The sequence below is a fragment of the Dipteris shenzhenensis genome, chromosome 29 (assembly GCF_047967505.1).
Source record: "Dipteris shenzhenensis isolate YYH24624 ecotype China chromosome 29, Dip_SZ_1.0, whole genome shotgun sequence".
In the NCBI taxonomy this organism is placed as follows: Eukaryota; Viridiplantae; Streptophyta; class Polypodiopsida; order Gleicheniales; family Dipteridaceae; genus Dipteris; species Dipteris shenzhenensis.
In genome coordinates this window covers 50,946,462-50,967,038 of record NC_141624.1, presented here as the reverse complement: position 1 = coordinate 50,967,038, position 20,577 = coordinate 50,946,462, and positions in this window count along the sequence as shown.

Genomic DNA, 20,577 nt, shown 5'->3' with positions numbered 1-20,577 from the left:
CGTCACATCCTTGAGGAAGGAGATGAACCCTGAGCTCTGATACCACTGAAACAATCCAGCAACCTTTAGCACAATAATCACGCCAAAAATAATAAAATCCACACGGGAAAACACAACGGAAAGATTGAATCATCAATTATCTCATAAACAAGGGAGGATGAAGAGAGAAGCACCATGAGCCGCACTAGGGCCCAATCTCAATGGCATAGAGTTCTCGACCGGGAGGATAAGTTGGATGGTACAACTATTCTTTGGGGAGCTTCATGATTCAAAATCTCCTTGTGGCCAAAAGCCTATGGAGTTATGTAATTAGGGAAGAGGTTTGTCTAGGAGAAATTGCTCCTAATACTCTTCATCATGGGGAAGCTCATGGGCAGCAAGCCCAAGCATCTGCTATGCCAACACAAGAGTAGAGAGGGTGGGATTGCAAAAGATGAGCAAGCATTTTAACTCATTGCAATGCCAGTAAAGAGGTTGATTATATGTCATATAAGGGCATGCAGGACCTAGAGGCTATGTATCAAGCAACACTGAGGAAAGGGTCTCATATTTTAAAGGGAGCTTGATTTTGTACAAATGCACGGGGGTGACTCAATGTGAAAGCATGTCACAAAAATTCATTTTAGGGAGTAACTCTTGAATGTTGATGAAGTGATTTTGGATGCACTTGTTTCCACCACTTTGAACTCCTTGCCAGAGTCCTATATGTCCTTCCACACGTCACTCAATGTGTCTGTCACATGCGCCTCTGCACTAAAGTGCAATGTGACAAATTGGCTCATCACTAGTTCACCAAATGGATAATAGTCCGCTCCCGATATGTACATTTTGTTGCATGTCATCGTCCTTTGTAAGCCCTAGTCCAGGGACAAGTCAGGCATAAGCTATGTAGGTCAGTCTCCAAGCCTTAGGGTCAGCTAATGTCAGTCCGTTGAACCAACTAGAGAACTGGGCAGCAGTGCAACTAGGTCATCTTAGGATAGGATCAGTGCATGAAAATGGCATTAAATATGTGAGTGGCAAGCATAGGGCAGCAAAACAGTACCAAAGAGGGGCATAAATGGGCAGCTAGAAGAGGACTAGAAGAGGGGCCAGAGTCAGCTAGAAGCCGACTAGATGTCACAAGTCAGCCTACTAAAAAACAAGCCAACCAGCTAAATCTAGCCGGCCTATTGAAACAAGATGACCAATTGACCACAAAGGGCCTACCACCTACTAGGGGGGAGCCAAATCTGGCCACCCACCTACCCCCTAAATCAGCTATAAGTACCTATCCTACCCTTTCATTCAAGCATCAAGTTAGCAGCTAAAGCAAGTTGCATGCTTCCTCTGCCTTCCCCACCTCAGATTTGTTCATCCTGGTGCATCAAATATGTAGTAGCAGCAACACAACAGATCCTTCCTTGCCCATATCAGAGTTGTTAAAAGAGCAAACCAAACTCCATGAGAATGGGAACTAGATCTCAAACTTGAATCCCAACACAAATGGTAAATGCCCAAGACTTGATGATGAGACATGGCAACAAAAAAAACTTAAAAGAACGTTTCAGGTAGCTGCTACAATCACCCAAATAAAAACGATCTGTGTGTAGCAGTTGAGAAAGAGATAAATGCCCACCAAAAGAGAGGTGCTTCTAGATACATGCACACCAACTTTGCATGAATTTTATGTTCCCAAAAATAATAATAACCACTCGGTGGTGGTCTAAGGATCCATCATCACTTTGAGTATGTTGATATCTGTAGCTCATTGTTTAATCCACCAGCAATTTGCTTGCATACACTAGTACACATCAGATCTGATTAGGTACGCTCAGTTCTAGCCATCTTCCAGCCAGATTTGGAGCAGACCTAGGGGCAGAAATAGTGTGCACTACTACTTCAACAACCATCATCCTTTAGTCAGACGTCGAAAACAATCCCAAAGGTAGTCACAGTTTGCAGCTTTCTTGCTCAGCATAGAGGATTATCATCGTGGTGGTTGTCGCTTGAATGCCTATCTCGAAAGGTTCTAGCCTGTCTTGTAGCAAGGGTTCGTCAAGAAGGTTCTCGCGAGCCGGATTTGGTTTGCATTCTTTCTCCCTCTTTTGAGGACTGTATACGGTTCTCTGAAGCAAATACACCTACATATTGTGGGTGGGGTCCCTCAGGGGTACATGGAACTAATCTGGTGTTTGGCTCTCCATTTCTCTCTTCCCCCTTCTCAGTGTTTGCACATCACATCCGTCTTCCGCATCATTTTACGTTGCGTTCATCCGATCCTTATCCATTGCATGTCACATTGGTATCAGAGCTTCGGAAGGTGAACTAGCTGAAAGAGCGAGTGCATAGTAAACCTGCAGTCAAGAAAGGAAACCGCACATTAGGGTGACGAATTGGTCATTGCCGCCCAGGAAAAGAATCTGTGTAAGCAGTTTAGACGTGCATCCAAGGACCATGAAAGGGAAAGGAAGTGATCATTCCAAGTTTAGAGAGTCAGGGTCCTCGGTTGCTTGGGTAAGGAATGGGTTACTGATCCTTCCCGGTTGACCATCACAAAGGATACTAGATGGAGACTCTGGATTTTCCACGGACGACCACTTGTGGAGCTAGACTGGGATCCAGGTGAGTGGGCATGGCCAGCTTCGTTAGTAGGAGACCGCCTTCTTTCTTTTTTCCAGTACACTATGAGGGCAGGCTACAGGCTGTAGAAGAGAGACTCTCATCACTTACCATTTGCCACCCAGCACTGGCATGCATAGGGACTCTCTGCAAAGCTTTTGTTGAGCTACTAGACTCACTTTTGGGGAATCAGTAGAGCCAAGAAAGTCTCCTACTTTCTCTGGCTTACCATGCATAGAGTCATACCAGTGGGTACTTGGCTACAGCAGATGGATAGACCCTCCTTGTGTATGCAATGCCAGCTTGCAGATGAATCTAGCAAGCACTGTTTATGGAGGTGTCCTAGTTCTAGGGTGGTTTGGACAGGTATTTTCAGGTTATTCTGCTATGTTACATCCGAGTCCTTCTTGATGACATGGGGGGCTGCCTTTGGGGGAAAGGATCTGGAGTCTTTGCTCTCTTCGAGTCAGAGCTTCGAGTCAGAGCCTGGGGACCATGGGTTCTTCATGAAGTGCCGCTAGAGATGGGGTCCCACAGAGTTCAGCATCATGGAGCCACATGATTTGCTTCTGATCCCAGCTCAAGATTCTCTGCCTACTTCAGCCGCAGGGTCAGCCTGGGAAGTGATATCCAGTATTACATTATCGCGGATATGGTGTTTGCAATGCTCATTCGTTTTGGGGAGTCATCTTTGCACTGAGACTGACATTCTAGCTTCCATTTGGGATAATCTTCACCCTCAGGAGCCAGTGGGAGCGACGTACCGGTACCTCTTTGGCAGCTTGTGGGAGACTTATATCTTTTATGAGGACATGGGACTGCTCTCTGTTTTTCCATTTGACGCCTTTGGGATGTCGTGGCATTTTAGGCCACCCCCATGGGTTTTGTTCACATTGTTGAGGCCAGGGATAGAGTACTTGCTCTCCCACCTATTGTATAACTTGTTTTGAATGGAATATATCACATCTTTATTTAATAATCCGAACTTTGCTAGAGACAATAAAATTTTGCAAAGTTTTCATGCCTTGCCAATCGAGATGTCTTGCCAAGTCATTTGCTTCTTATCAAGTTCAGGGACCACATGATCTTCGTCTTCATGATGCAGCCTAGGTTTTGGCTGGCATGCAAGATATACCATAGAAGATGGTATGCTGAAAAGAAATGGCAACGTAGTTGTACCTAATCAGAATGACCTCCGGCAGAGGGTTATTCGTCAGTGCCATGATAGCCCATGTGCGGGACATCCAGGTGTTGAGAAGACATATGATCTCATAAAGCGAGATTTCTTTTGGTTAAGAATGAAAAAGCATATTCATGAATATGTGACATGGTGTTTTGCGTGTCAGATAAGCAAAGCAGAGCGGGTGAAGCCACCTGGCTTTTTGCAACCCTTGGAGATACCATCAAGTAGATGGGAGAGCATTTCCATGGACTTTATGGTAGATCTGCCTATGACACAAGGTGGTTATGATACCATTCTTGTGGTTGTTGATCGTCTTACCAAGATGGCTTACTTTATTCCAACTAGAGAGTCTGTTAGTGCCCCGCTAGTGGCGGATTTGTTTCTTACTCATGTTTTTCGTCTGCATGGATTACCTAGGTCCATAGTGTCAGACAGAGATACTCGATTTACCAGTCATTTTTGGACTGTAGTATTTGATGCACTAAAGACAGAGTTGGGAATGAGTAGTGAGGATCATCCTGAAACGGATGGTCAGACGGAGAAAGTCAACCAGACCTTAGAGGACATGCTGAGAGCATATGTGTCATTGAGGCAACATACATGGAACAAGTGGTTGCCATTGTTAGAGTTTGCCTACAATGCATTCGTGGATTGGAATGAGTCCATTTGAGTTGAATTATGGTTTTAGACCTGCAAATCCAACTACAGTTGGAATACCACAGAAAGTGCTAGTGCCGCGGACCAAGAATCATGGACCGAGGAACAATGCAAGTACGCAATCGGAAGATACCCACAGTGTTGGTTGCATGGCATGGTTTACCTCTATCTGAGGCTACATGGGAATCCGTATATCAGTTGCGGAGAGCATTCCCAAATTTCATCATCGAGGACGCTGATGCCTGAAGAGGGAAGGAATGTTATGCTCTAGTTGAGATAGCAGGACCTCGGAAGGATCGGTGGGCATTTTCCCTTAGAGGACTAACTTTTGTAATATATTGAATGTGCGTAAATTAAATAGTCTTTAGAGGATAGACCACACAATTGCATGGTTTATTAAGGGTGCAAGGAGGAAAAACCACTCTGTTCCTGGTGTCACAAAGCACTTTGTATGTTTTGTTGGCTTGGCCTTGATGAGGATTAATACTAAACATACGCAAAGAGATTTCCTGGCACATCCTGATCAATGTTGGGTGGCCACTTTCCTTTTTGAGGCTCAGAGACATAGAGATCAGCTCATCTGAGCAAGAGGAGAGAGCAGGAGGAACTGATCGCACTCTGGCAGAGCCCAGTCAGAGTACTATCACCGATTTCTTCTTTGGTGACTCGAGCCGGGGAGAGAGGGGGACGAGACATAGCAGAGAGCCAGAGTGCACGACTCGACAGACCCGATCCCGGGTGGATACCCACATGCGTACTCAGACGTATCCTCCTTTTTCGATACGGGAACGGGCAACATTATGGAGATCACAAAGGAGGCGGGAGGGACATGGAGAAATAGAACATTAGCAGCGATCCATTACTGGTTTCTTCTCTCGACGCCAGCCCTCACCAGATCCAGAGCCACTGTCAATTGAGATCCTCGTGTCTATGCTCAGCCGCCCAGTGGACTCGGTCCCAGAGACATCATACGTTGGAACCACAAACAATCTTCCTTGTGTTTTCCCTCTCTTCCAGCGATAGCATGAGGGACACATTTCATTTTTATTTTACCTCACTTTTTCTTGTCAGAGAGATCAGCCTTGGTCATGGGTGCCCGATTAGTGGCCCCACCCCTTAGCTATCATTGTATTTACTTTTTTCCAGTCTCATAAACCATTTGGTCTTTCGTAGATGTTAATACAATTTCTTTCTTTCTTTCTTTCTACACGACTCAACAAATCTAAAGCAAGCATGGCTTTAGGAGGCACATGAAGCAAGGTCTAGATAAAAGTTGTGTGCACCAATCTCCACTCAAGTGTGGGATTTCCAAAGTTGGTTGCTCAACATGGTGATGTCCAAAGTTGACATATGCATGTGCTTGTAGGGAAACACTTGATAGAATTAGGTAGAGCTCTCTCTCTCTCTCTCTCTCTCTCTTTGTGCTGCCCTCCCCCTCTCTGTCTCCCCATCCTTGGCTGCCCTCCCATTCCCTGTGGCTGCTACGAATGTAAATTTTTTGAACATACATGGACGACTCTGTCTCGATCTGTGTGCACACAAATCGATCTTGCTCCACGTGCATCTTTTTATGCATCGTAATTTTTGCGCACAATCAACCCTGCAACGCCTGCACACGATTGTGCTTCTGATTGGAAGATGCTCCAAAAGTGAATGACTCCCACCAAAGAAGGGCATCCTTGTCCACCTCCCCCTCCCCCCCCTTCCCGTGCGACTAGCCTTTAAGACATGGCATTGGAGGACCAACTACATAAAGTCGAAGAGAGCCTTAAGAAAGACAAGAAACTATTAAAAAAAAAATGTTGATTCAGCTCTCAACAAGCAAATAAAAGAGGTAATATTTTAGCATGATGATTTTACTGTGGGAATCTGTCGGGAGCATACAAGCGCAAGAAATGGATAAAATAAAGGGTGAGATGTGCCTTCTCCACGCAAAGGAGGATATGCCCGTCATTCTCGTAGGGGAGCTACATCAACTAAAAGTAGAGTTGGTTGCCAGTTGCCTTCAGCCGATGGTTTGGCAGCATAGAGTTTTCCAAGGTTTTCGGCGCGAGGGAGGATGATTGTTGGAGCATTTGAACCGCTTCTACATCGGTGAGTGGGTAGCGTGCTGGGGAGGATAGACAGGGATCGTGGCTGGGACAACCCTGTCAAACCATGCTTCTGCTTTACTCACCTTGGACTCCTGCACTTAGTCATTAGCTCCCGCTTGTGCCGCATTCCCGATTCAACCTATGAGCGAGAGGACATGCGGAGGAACATCATGGAGCTTTGCATACACGACTGGTCTGAGGGAGACATAGCGGAGCAAGTGGCTCAGGCACTAACAGAGTCGAGTGAGATATGCCTTGAGGCAGCCATGAGAGCCAGACAGGAGATGTGGGCGAGGGAACGTGAACTCCGTAGAAATCTCGCTTCCATTCAGAGGCTGCAGAGCAGTCATACCCTAGTTTTGAGGCACTTAGGATACAAGAGATCCGCGTCCGCACTGCCCCAGACGAGGTTGTGCACCGAAAGTCTGATTCACCTTTCACGCCTCTACCTCCTCCTCGGTGAGGAAGAGGGATCGTGTGAGCGAAGAGTTCTTCAGGACGCATGGGCCGCGAACAACAAGATGGGCAGAAGTAGAATCTATAAGCGTCCACTGAGAGCAAAAAATGACCCATGGGACCAAATAAGCAGTACAATATAAGAGTCTCCTCCCGGTAGGGAGGGGTCGAGAGTTTTCAAGCTCCTGATGATACAAAAAAAGATGAGTAATAAAAGCTCCTAAAGCTGTCGGAGGGGCAGTGGAGAGTACTCGTAAAAACTATGTGGAGTCTCCTAGCATCATCCTAAAGTCATCCCGGATGTGTGCATATCGAGGGCACTGCATAGCTACATGCTCCTCCGTCTCTACTGCCTGCAAGTCACAGAACTGGCATATTCTAGCATAGCGTGGTAGACTCTACTGTAAGAAAATAGGAGCAAGGGAGCAAGAGAGTGAGTACACAAGTAGGAGTGAAGCTTTCATTGTTGGAGTGTTGCAATAGAATGAAATGAGGTGCAAGTACAAAGGAAAGATATGCACACAACCTAAAGGATAGGTTTGTGCCTCCTAAGCACACCTCTAAGCACAAAGTGCTAGTTAGGCCTAAAACGGAGTGCCCTTAGCCTCATCCATGAACAAAAGTTCAGTATAGATAACTTAGCATAGATTTGTGATATGCACCCCCTGAGGAGTAATATGATGACCTTGATTACATTTGTAACATAGCTTAGAGTAGTTCACCTAAAAAAAATATTAGTACAGTCTCTTCTCTGGAACAATTTTTTAGCAATACTTTGGACATGTCCTTTCAAATGCAATAAGGATAATACTTTAATATGATTCGTAAAAGAGTATTTCAATTGAATTTTTTGAAATATTTTTCTAGCTCACCCTTTCTCATAGGTTACACTAAAGATGTAATCCAATATTTTGGTTGCATGGTATAGCACTCGTATTTTCAAAACTATGCACAACTTTAAGAAGTTGAATTTCTTAAGTTATTGCTTGTCATTCAAGTGCTCATGTACTAACCTTTTTCCTCTCAAATGAACAAATGTACTAAATCTTCCTTCTAAATAGATTTTTTACTTTTATCACTTGATTCTTTAGCAAGTATATCCAAGTATGGATGACATGAACTCATAGAAAAACTAGATTTAGTGATGTTGCTTGAGTTCTATAAAAATAAATAAATAATTTTTTGCATAAACTTTATGCAAAATCATTTGTCATTCCTCGATTTAATATTCTTTGTGCACTCTTGTTATCAATGTATACATTTTTCAATACCATACTTGCAGTGTTTTAGCTTCTTTAGTGGATGGAATCATTCTCTCCTTAATTTTTTTGTTAGCTACGTACATTTCTCTGATTTACCTTATGGCTTTGGTGTATTTTGGACCGTGATAACAAGTGGTTCAGACTTTTGACACCTGTTGTCCCATTCTTACAAAACCCAGTACACTAACTTGTGTTTTGTTGGATGGATGGATGTAGGTAACAAGTCCTAACCTTGGAGTGCTCCTAAGTTCATATTGATGAAAACTTGTATCTCACTCATTTGTATCTTTTTCAAATATCTCGCAATAAATAGTGTTTATAAACCATTGCTCCTTTTTGCAAATTTATTTCATGTTTTGTAAGCCTTTATTCTCGTCTGCAAATTGCGATTGTGTATCGCCAACCAGATGCATCACTGCCGCCTATTCACAAGAGTGATTTTTCTAGGTTTTAACACGCACACGCACACACACACACACACAGCTCGTGGGAGTTCCGTCGTCAAGCATATTGTGAAGCGAGCATCACCATCGTTATGCATGAAGGGGAAGTGACGGGAAGGGCAGGGGGTGCATGGGAATTGCACTCATGAAGGGGGAAGGGGTAGCCATGGGTAGAGAGAGAAATATACACAAGGAAGGAAGCATTCCATGATATTAATGAAGCAGAAGCTATGTACAAAGAGGGTGGTGGCTCATCTACATGAAGCAAAATAGAAGAGGCTATCTAAGGCATAACAAGGGAGGAGGGAGTAGGCAATGGAGTATATTCAAAGGTGGGTTGTGTGTCAAATACAAAGAGAATAGCCTCCTTATATAGCCAAGAGGAGGTGGCACTCCCCCGATCATAATATTGCACCTTTTTCGATGTTTGTCTTCTTCTTGGTTCCCATTCGGACGCACCATGAATTGCATTCGACAATCCTTGGGGGTGCAATTTCCTTATGCTCCAAACTTAGGCTACATATCCTTGATTTTTCCCTTAATATAATATCATTTGGGTGGGTTGGAACATTGAATTCTCTGCCACCTCTACCCCTTTCCAATCTTTTTAAATTGGAGTGGCCCAAGATTCTTTCTTATCCACCATTTCTTTATGTTTTCTTCCATTGACCTTCCACCTCTCCATCTTCAATGCTTCCTAGGTGGAGGCTTGGCCCATGAAAATACCTTTCTACCTCACCCTTTTTATATATATTTTAGCACACATGGCATGGAATATATAATTTAAAAGATGCTTGCCTACATGGAAGGGTGGCACATGGGGTTTCTTGCCAGCTCAACCATGGGCCTATGGCACACCCTATAATACTCAAACAATGCCACATACTCACACAACTAATTCCATTATTCCATTTACATTGGATTTTTTTTTGCATTAACAGTTTTTCCTCCCAGGCATGAGGTGCGAAGCATCTCCATGCATGGGTCAAACACGAACGAAAAAAGGTTTGAGATACCTTTTGTTGAAAACCTTTCTTCCATGTGGGGCTTCCAGCTGGAATGGATGATCACCGAACCATTGCTGCGCTCCTTGAGTACTTTGTAAACTCCTTTCTATGACAGAAGGAACTTCTTTTCCATTTGGTGGCCAAGTCGATTATTGAAGCACAGCACCAGCTCTCCTTCTGAAAAATGTCTTTCCTAGGCTTTACAGATCTTCTTGTCCAGTCGGGCCTTCTATTGATTCTTCACAATCTCGGTGCGAAGTAAAGCGAGCCGATGTGTCTCGTCTAGCTTCTCCAATTGCATCAGTTGAAATTCTACCTTTTCATCTTCTGTCATCTGCTGCTCGAACACGATCCTCAAGGCAAGGAGCTCGATCTTGAGTGGAAGGACTGCTTTCATTCCATATACCATCTCAAATGGAGTGTGATTGGTCAAGGTCTTGTGGATAGCATGCATGAAGAATCTTCTTGGACATATAGTCCGCAGCATAGTGCCCTCCAGAAAACCCATCATGGTAATGTTGCAAGACCCGAGGTAGCTTGTTTGAATCAATTGCGTGCCTCAGTACGCCATTAATGCTCTAGCGATACAATACTCCGTCGAAGATAGTGTACCGTCTACTGTCTTTCTAGATCTTCTTCTGCTCATAGTTGGTGCTCTGGGGCGAAAAGGAGAATGTCATTAGGAATCGGTGAATCCCTCCATACCATGGGTCGTCAATGGTGACAACCGAAACTAGATGAAGATCATGGCTTTCCTCTAGGACAATCAGGGTGTTCTTCAAGTTTGAACAACATCCTTTTACAATTTTGAAGGAAAAATCATATTCTGGTAGGATAGCTAGCCACTTGGCTAGCTGGCCTATAGGATGTGGGGACTGAATGACTTGTTTTGCAAGCCCATTACTTGAAATAATTACAAAATGACCCCCCTCGATATAATTCTTAAATGTTTCAACACAATAGATCAACGACAGAGCATGTTTTTCAGCTTCAAGGTAGCGTTGCTCTGTCTCCAGCATTTGTTGTGAAGCATACCGTATGGGATACATGAATCGGTCTTCTCTTTGCTAGAGAAGTATACCAGCCAGCGTGTGTCCTGAACCCGGGGTTGATGTAGAACATCTTCACCAGTCTAGATTGCGCAAAATTGGTTCTGAGGAGAGTGCTACCTTGACTTTTGCGAACCCTTGGTCACATTCATCGCTCCAAAAAAAGGTCACATCATCTTTCCAGAGCTTTTTCATTGGCCGTGTCATAGCCGCATATTCATCTATGAAGCCTCAGTAATAGCCTTCCAGGTTCACAAATGAACGTATTTGATGCTTTCTGAAGGGTGATGGCAGCTTAAGGATATCTTCTACCTTCTCGGGGTCAAGTTGGATGCCATTTGAAGAGACGATATGGCCAAGCAACTTCCCCCGTGTGGCTCCTATTGTGCCTTTCTGAGGATTTAGGCTACCCTTAGCCTCGTAAACCTTCTAGAATGCCAAGCAGACCTTGGCGACATGTTCTTGCCGGGTGGAATAGATGCAAAAGTCATCCAAGAAAACCTCCTGAAATTGCCCCAAGTAAGGAGTGAATACCATTTGCATGAAACGCTGAAAGGTGGCTAGGGCATTAGTGAGATCGAATGGCATGACCTTCAAGGCGAAGGTCCCCCACGGAGTAACAAATGTAGTCTTGATGACGTCTTCCTCAACAATCCGTATCTAGTAAAAACTTGAGTATCCATCACAAAAGGTGTACATTTCATGTCCACTTGCCTTTTCCAGGGTGATATCTTGGAAGGGAAGCGATTGACGGTCTCTCTTTGTTGCAGCGTTGAGCTTTTTGTAGTTGATGCACACCCTCCATTTGTCATTCTTCTTCGGCGTTATGACCACTAGAGACACCCACTCGGTGTTGTGTACCAGGACAATGAATCCAACATCTACGGGCTTTTCTCAAAACTAGGGTTGCGCTTTTATGTGCAGCAAGAAGCTATCGCTAAATGATACCTTCCTTTGGACGAATTGGTGATTGCAAATTTCTGCCTTTCATGTGCCCCAGAAGCTATCGCCCAACGATAGCTTCATGGGGAGGAACTAGTGCCTACAAATTGCTGCCTTTCATGTGCCCTAGAAGCTATTGCCCGACGATAGCTTCTTGGGGAGGAACTGGTAGTTGCAACTTGCTGCCTTACATTTGCCCAAGAATCTATCACCCGACAAGAGGGAGGAACTCGTATGTTCAAATTGCTACCTTTCATGTTTCCCATGAAGCTATCGCCGGGCGATAGCTTCCTTTGCATTCCTCCTGTGCTTGCAGATAGCTCTCGTTTGTAGTTATACGAGACCTTGGACGAAGTGGTTACTTTGGATCCGCCTCCAACCATGTATTTTGCATCGTGGGTTCTTTTGGTTTTGGTCTAAGCACAAAGAGTATGTTGAATTGTGGTGGAGGCCCGAGAACATGCGGAGGCCCGAATATGAGTCTATCTTGGGACATCTAGAATGGCATGCACTTTATCTCTTAATCTCTAAGAGCTAAATTAAAAAATGATCATTAATGGAAGCCACAAATGTCAAAGGATGGTTTAGAGAACCATAAAATTATTTGGAAAAAGGGATATATTAAGCCAATAATTAACCCAGAGAAAGGGAGCATTAATAGAGACTTTGTGCAATAGAAAGTGGTGGATACATTATGGAAAAGATGTCAAAGGAAGATGCATTTTCAAGCCAATATTTACCTAAGAGTAAAAGGGCTGTAAGAGGCTTTTTGTAGCAAAAAGTGGTGGATATGTTATGGAACAGATGTCAAGCAAAGATGGAGTTTTACAAGAGAGATATCAACCCTATGCTAGCATACAATGAACAACAATACCTCAAAGACAAAATCTCTATGTACAAGAGATAGGCCATATGGAGATTTAGAGTTAGCTCTCATGATTGGAGATAGAAACATGTAGATGGAGAGGATATGTAAGATCTAAAATGGCAGTTTGGTTGAGGATGAGTACCATTATATATAGTGCCTCCTAATAACATATTGGAGTAGGTGCTTTATCTATGGTGAGAATACTAATTAACAATGCTCACAACTAGAGTTTGGGAGTTTCCCCTTGTGAGTCTCTATGTGGATCAAATAGCTCCAACTTGTCATTGGAAGAAAGAGAAGGTTCATTAGGTCCATGGTATCATTGTGTACACACCCAATGTGAATTTGATATTTGAGTGTCCTTAACATTGGATAAAGATAAGAAAAAAATATCCAAACTCACTAAGTAAACGTACCCAAATTCAATGTAAAGCTATTGAGATAGTATAAAATGTTACAAACATATATATAACTAAGATGAGGAAGCATAACAAATGAGGAAAATGACAAATAAGGTTTTGGAGATATATGTAGTTGAGTTGTATATAGAACTCTATATTCTTGGTTATTTGTGCTTGGATACTTTCCCAATCCCACAAATCTAGACAGGTCTCGCAAAGACTTTAATACAAGCATTTCATTTCATTTCATCTCTCTCTCTCTCTCTCTCTCTCTCTCTCTCTCGCATGACTTTGATCCTTAGTACATAGATATTATCATTGTATCCATTATGAACCATCTTGCATGACTTTGATCCTAAGGACATGGACATTCAAACGACATCACAAGACTCTGACCATACTACCTTCTTTGGAAGTTTCATCCTAGAGATGGGGGCTACACTTTAGCTACATCTATAATGACATAAGCAATTGCCCCCCTACCTCATGAGGCCTCACATGCTTTCCCATGGTGGGGGATCTTATACAATTAACTATTCAATAGGCTTCGTGGGCTTCACTTGATGCATCATTGACATCTCCATCCCTTACCCAGCTAGTGTAGATCACACTTATTGCTGGAACCTTTCCCACAAACCCACCGCTTTCTACAAAAAAGCCCATTTCCAACATGATGTTGATTAATATCTTTATTAAGATAATATCAAACCCCATCTCCCCACCCTTCCTCCCCCAATGCACTTGCAATAACACTTAGCATCAGTCAAAGAGCAAAAGGCAAACCCAAAAGGGTGCATTAGTTTTTGGTAGTAGCTTTTTATAAGTTACATATCAAACACTTGATATATATTGATATTTTTTGAAGTATAATACATGACATTATGATGGAATAGGAGATGGAGGTTGTCTTCTATATTTTTGGAGGTATGATTTTTGATGGCACTATATTTGTTTTTGTATATTTTTAGAGAGCATTGTTATCGTAACCACCAAAAAGGATCATAAATACAATCATCATGTCAATAAGTTAAAATGTAGCTAATACTACCTAAGAAAAATGGCCACTATGCATAACTCTAAGATGTAGTTAAGGGATGTTGATACATCGATAAATAAAATGGTGACATGTTTTGATGATTGTATACACACATGTTTGCAAAAGCTTGGAAATTATGGATATCTCAAAAAAAGCTGGCAAAAAATTGCTCACATAAAAATATATACCCAACATATATTAGGGCATTGGCTAGACCTCAGATTGAAGGACATTATGCCATTTTTCTTGATGTTTTTCATAGTAACTTTTTTGGATAGTAAACATTATAGAAAAGTGGAAATAAATGGAGCCAGCTCTACATGGTGAGAGTTACGAAATATGAAAATATTTGAGTGTATATTTAAATGCTACTATTTCGGGCCTTAGACCGTGCATGCTGGGTCTTAAGATGCTACCCTAATGTTTCCTATTTTGGATTAAAAAAGCTCGCCTACTATAGAATGAAATCTGATGGAACTTTGAAAAAGCTCGCCTAAACAAAAATACCCCGGGGAAGCTCTCCTTGCTCGAAAAAGCTTGTGTAGAAAAGCTCGCTAAAAAAGTTTTCCCCAGTTTGGGGAACAGAAGTCGAATAGATTCCAGTGGATGAAGAGTACCTCTTCACGTTCCTGTAGCCTCTAAGGTACGATTACCCAACCATCATCAACTTGTTAGCGGGCCTTGTTCACAAGTCGTTGTAGATCAGCTGGAAGCTCGAGGAACATGTCTCGCCATGTGCATACAAAGGTACACTGAGGACACCGGATAATCACTTCAACACTTGAGGACGAGGCCAATATGAGCGGGCAGCGGCATGGCGGCGTGCCTCAACAGCCAAGGAGGGGGAATGGCTGGGGCATGCACGGAGAGGCGGAGGTGATGGTAGCGTCGCCGGTGCAGCAAGTGAGGAGGGGAGGTGGCTGGCGGTTGGTGCGATCGCCGAGGCGGGTAGCAGGAGGGCTGGTAGCTGGGCCCACCAGCAGTCGAGGCTGAGCGAAGTGGTCGCATGGAGGCCGAGGATAGGTGGGCTACTGCACGCTTGGAGGTCGAGGCGGGAGGTGATTGTAGGGCACGCACGAGAAGGCGGGTCGCTGGCGCAACAGGCAGGGAGCGAACGTGGTTAGCGGCTGGCGCGATCGCCAACGCCGACAGTAGGCAAGGTAAGGATAGGCGGGGTTTGACTGCATAAGCGGTGGTGGAGAGGCCGAGGCGGGACGACAGCAGCAATACATGGGAGAGGGTGGGTAATTAGAGGGGTAGAATAGGGGGTATTAAAAAAGGGGGTAATTAAGGGGGAAATAGGGGAAAAAAGGGGCGAAATAGGGGAATAAAGGGGGTAAATAAGGGGGAATGAGGGAAGAGGAGAGCGGGGAATTAGGGGAAAAAATAGGGGAAATGGGGGGAAATAAGGGGTAAAATAGGGGAATAAAAAGGGTGGTAAATAAGGGGGCAATGAGGGGGGAGGAGGGGGGCAAATAGGGGGGAAAATGGGGGAAATGGGGGGGAACAAGAAGGGAAAATAGAGCTCCTCTTCATGAAGTTAGAGAGTGTTCGGAATCTCCATGGAGACTCGTATCCTGGGGGCCACACCAATTTTGTGAGCTCGTGTGAGTTCCGTCGTCAAGCATATTGTGAAGCAAGCATCATTATTGATACGCATGAAGGGGAAGTGACGAGAAGGGGAGGGGGTGCATGGGAATTGCACTCATGAAGGGGAACCATGGGTGGAGAGAGAAATATACACAAGGAAGGAAGCATTCCCTGAAATATGAAGTAGAAGGTATATACAAAGAGGGTGGTGGCTCATCTACATGAAGCAAAATAGAAGAGGCTATCTAAGGCATAACAAGGGAGGAGGGAGTAGGCGATGGAGTGAATTCAAAGGTGGGTTGAATGTCAAATACAAAGAGAATAGCCTCCTTATATAGCCAAGAGGAGGTGGCACTCCCCCCATCATAATATTGCACCTTTCCCCATGTTTGTCTTCTTCTTGGCTCCCATTGAGACGCACCATGAATTGCATTCAACAATCCTTGGGAGTGCAATTTCCTTATGCTCCAAACTTAGGCTAGATATCCTTGATTTTTCTCTCAATATAATATCATTTGGGTGGGTTGCCACATTGAATTCTCTGCCACCTCTACCCCTTTCCAATCTTTTTAAATTGGAGTGGCCCAAGATTCTTTCTCATCCACCATTTCTTTATATTTTCTTCCATTGACCTTCCACCTCTCCACCTTCAATGCTTCCTAGGTGGAGGCTTGGCCCATGAAAATACCTTTCAACCTCATCCTTTTTATTCATATTTGGGCACACATGGCATGGATTATATGCATAATTTAAAAGATGCTTGCCTACATGGAAGGGTGGCACATGGGGTTCCTTGCCACCTCAACCATAGGCCTATGGCACACCCTATAATACTCAAACAATGCCACATACTCACATAACTAATTCCCTTATTACTTTTACATTGGTTATTGGCATTAACAACACACGCACGCACGCATGCACATGCACGCACACACGCACACCCATGCACACACACACACCCCCATGCACGCACGCGTGCGCGCACGCACACACACACACACACACATGCACACCCACCACACACATGCGCGCGCACGCACGCACGCACACACACACACACGCAGTGCATGCATGCATGCATGCGTGTTTGTGTGTGTGTGTGCATACGTGCATGCGTGCATTGTGCGCGCGCACGCGCGCGTGCGCGTGTGTGTGTGTGTGTGTGTGTGTGTGAATAAACTTAAATGCATATAGATGCAATATTATTATGCTACCACATTTCGGCCAGGTCATAGGTGTTTTGTATTCTTTAAATTTGACATTTATTTTAATTGTTTCAATTATGATAGATGTATGTATATATTTACATAAAACTATATACATAATTAATAATATGATATTTGTTTAACATTACAATGTGGTCCCCTATGCGGGAAAGTAGTGATTTCTTTAATAAATTTGGTTCTTTGTATTCCACATTCATTTTAATAATATATGTATATGTATATGTACATATAATTATATTTGCATGCCACATTTATCATTTACACACACACACACACACACACACGTACATACGTACGTGTATGCACATCACCCCCACGGTTTGAATATAGAAGATAGAGGAGGCATGTTTCTTCTGGTTCATTGAGCTTTGCAAGATTTGTATTAAAGAGTGTTACTTTGGTTGTTTGTATTCCATAAGTGTTAAGTTGATTGCAAGTTGTGAAATTGTGTCATGAACATGTGAATACTCCAGCTTTATTTGTTTTGCATAGGTGCAAACTTTACTGCAAGAGATTTACAACAAAAAGAATGTCATATTTGATGGAAAAAATTATATGACATAATTTTCCATCTACAATTTTTCCCAAATCTATAGCTTTTTAATTCATGAATTACAAACTCACCGAAGAGAGAAATTTGAGAATTTTGCAATGTCCATGATATTGTGAACATTGGAATGTTTTGCATAAAAATCCATTATCTTACCTATCTAGCATAAAACAATGGTTTCAGCTTCAATGGGTTTCATAAACTTAGAATGCCTTTGACTTTTCTTTTTTGTTGTATCTTCAATATGCTGGCCCCAAAACAAGACATTTAGGAAAAAAGACCAAAGTTGAGAAAAAGTCCAAATTTCATGAATACAGTGTTGTATTTGCATCTAGAAGAAGATGACAAGGCAAGGAGAAATTTCATTAACCACATGGAATGGGCTATGCATATACTTAAGTATCAATCTTATTCAAAGATAGAGTTTGATTGTGAGAATAAGAAAGTAGTGATTGATTGTTTTTGCAGTCATAATTGTAAATAACGTAGTGTAGGGTGGATATCTAAACGTTGTTGTTATAGACATGATAGCATGAATAGATATCCATGATTGTATCATGTATGAGTGTGGTCTATGATTGCCAATATGGTGTGTTGACAAGTTGCAGTTACAAATATAGAGAATATACCACGTTGATTTGTGCAAAGTATTATTATACATAGTAAAGAATGTGCTTCTAGTTTCAATTGAAAAGACAAGTTTAGTGTGGTTTGTGAAGACAAGTTTGGTATATCATCATAAATTAGTGTATAGTGATTTGATCAATCTTATGTGCATCGCATTTGTAGATGAATTTCATGGATGTGTGCTTCTATGCTAGTGATTTTTTTGAAGGATATATTGCACTATTAAATATTTTTGGGAGCCATGAAATAAGAGGTGAGTGGAATTCACTTTGTATTCACATGCATGCTCCATGCATGTTTCTTGATTTGTTAGCACTACCTACCTTGTTGTAGTTTTATTAAGATTTTGGGAAACTTTGAGCATTAAAAAGAAACGAAAAGCTATTCTCTTCTTATGCTTTGTGTTCTATGTTTTGAATCAACTTGTTCATGTAGTATTTGTGCTTCTGTGTTTGACAAGCAGCTAGATAATAAGTGAACCATATATCATCAATCACGGGTAAATGTCACATGCACCCAAACCAGCCCGCTCTAGCCACAACTTGCAGGGGGTGTAAAGATTGCAAGAGAGAGGGAGGAGACTCAAGTGTAGCTTCTTCACAACGTACACAAGAGAGAGGACACAAGATGTGGAGGCTGAAGCTTATCTTCACTTACTTGAAAATAGCACACAACAACAATACAATAGAAGAGGGGTATACTTTATATGTCGAGCCCTAGAATATGCGATTCATATGTGAACCCAAACAAAAACATATGTGGCAGTCTAACTATGCCACGAGTACAACCAACATAGGCGATGACATAAATGATAGTCCCCCAGGAGATACATCGAGGCTAGAGCTTCATATCTCAACACTCCCCCTCAAGCTCAAATCCATCTTAAGTACACCAAGCAAGCTCCTAAATTTGCGAAGCTTCTTGGTATCCAAATCCTTCATAAAAATATCAGCCACCTGCTCCTCAGTTTTGACATACACAAGATCAATCTCACCTGCTACTAGAACCTTCTCCCTCACAAAGTGACAATGCACCTCAATGTGCTTTGTTCTAATATGATAAACTGCATTATATAGCAAGCATGATGCTTCTAATATTGTCACAATGAATGACAGTTGTTGCATGTAAAGTGCCATTGGCTATGTCAAAATGAAGTCCACTCAAATGTGTGGACAACCAAAGTTGCTTCTATTGGTGGATGCCATTACTATGTGACCTTTATTGATGACTACACTAGGAAGGTGTGGATTTATTTCAAGAAGCACAAAAGTGAAGTGTTCAGCCATTTCAAGGCTTTTAAGGCCATGGTTGAAAAAGAGAAAGGTGTGCATATTAAGGTGCTAAGATCTGATGGAGGGGGAGAGTATTTTTCAAAATAATTTAGTGAATATATGAAAGAACAGGGAATTCAAAGGAAGTACTCATGTAGGTATACCCCTCAGCAAAATGGGGTTGCAGAAAGGAAGAACACGCATATTGGAGAAGTAGGACGAGCGATCCTAAATGACAAAATTATGCATGACTATTTTTGGATTGAAGCAGTAGCAACTGTTGTTTATATTATGAATAGAACTCCCACTACAGCTGTCCATGGCATGACAATTGAAGAAATGTATATAGGCCAAAAACCAGATATTCTCCAGTGAATTTGTTCATGAGCTTCAATGTATGGTGTGGTTTGGTCTTAGAAGACCAAGGCTCTTAGTCGGATGTAGTAGCTGTCGCCTTTCCTACTGCCACTCCCCTTCTTAGTGCTTGCACCATGCTTAAAAGATCTTCTGTAACTACCGACTGTGGGGGTAGTAGTGGAGGATAGTTCATGCGGTAGCATCCAAACGTGAATTGGGGATCCTTGTATCATGTGGTTGAAGGCATAGGAACTGGGGGTCTTGGTCCTATGGGTGGTATATATGGACCTATAGATGGATGGAGTCGTCTACAGTACAGAGAGGAGGAAGGGGGTCCGTTGTGCTCGAGGTAGTATGCCGTGATGGGGGTGAGTGCCTAGTACAAGGACAAGATAATAACATCCCAAGTGATGTTGTAGTCCAAGATAGGAAGGATGAAGGGGTGATGGGAGGCTAACACTTCTGCTAAACGTTCGGCACCAAATAAGAGAGCAATGCATTGTTGGTATAGGACCTTCCTATCTACGATGATCACTATGTTAAGTTGGGGATGCGACTGGTAGGGTTGGTTGGGAGGAAAGGGGAGTCGAGGGCAGAACATCACTGTCAACACTTAAACATGTAGCACAAGAACCGAGAGAGAGAGAGAGAGAAAGAGAGAGAGAGAGAGAGAGACAAAGAGAGAGAGACAGAGAAGGAGAGCGTCAAAAGGTGTGATGGGACACTTCCTTGTATTCCAAGATGTACAACACCAACTGTGGGGATGAATGCAACCAAGAGGATGGGTGTAGCGGAGGGGAGGAGTGCATCCCAGGATAGTCGGAGATGAGATGAGAGGAAAACCTTCGAGAGAGAGAGCTACCAAGAGTGTCACCCGAGAAGTGCCCCTATCTCCCTTCCTTTCTCCCCTTTTCTTCTGTCCAATCCTTGATCCTTATCTCCCCATGTGAGAGGG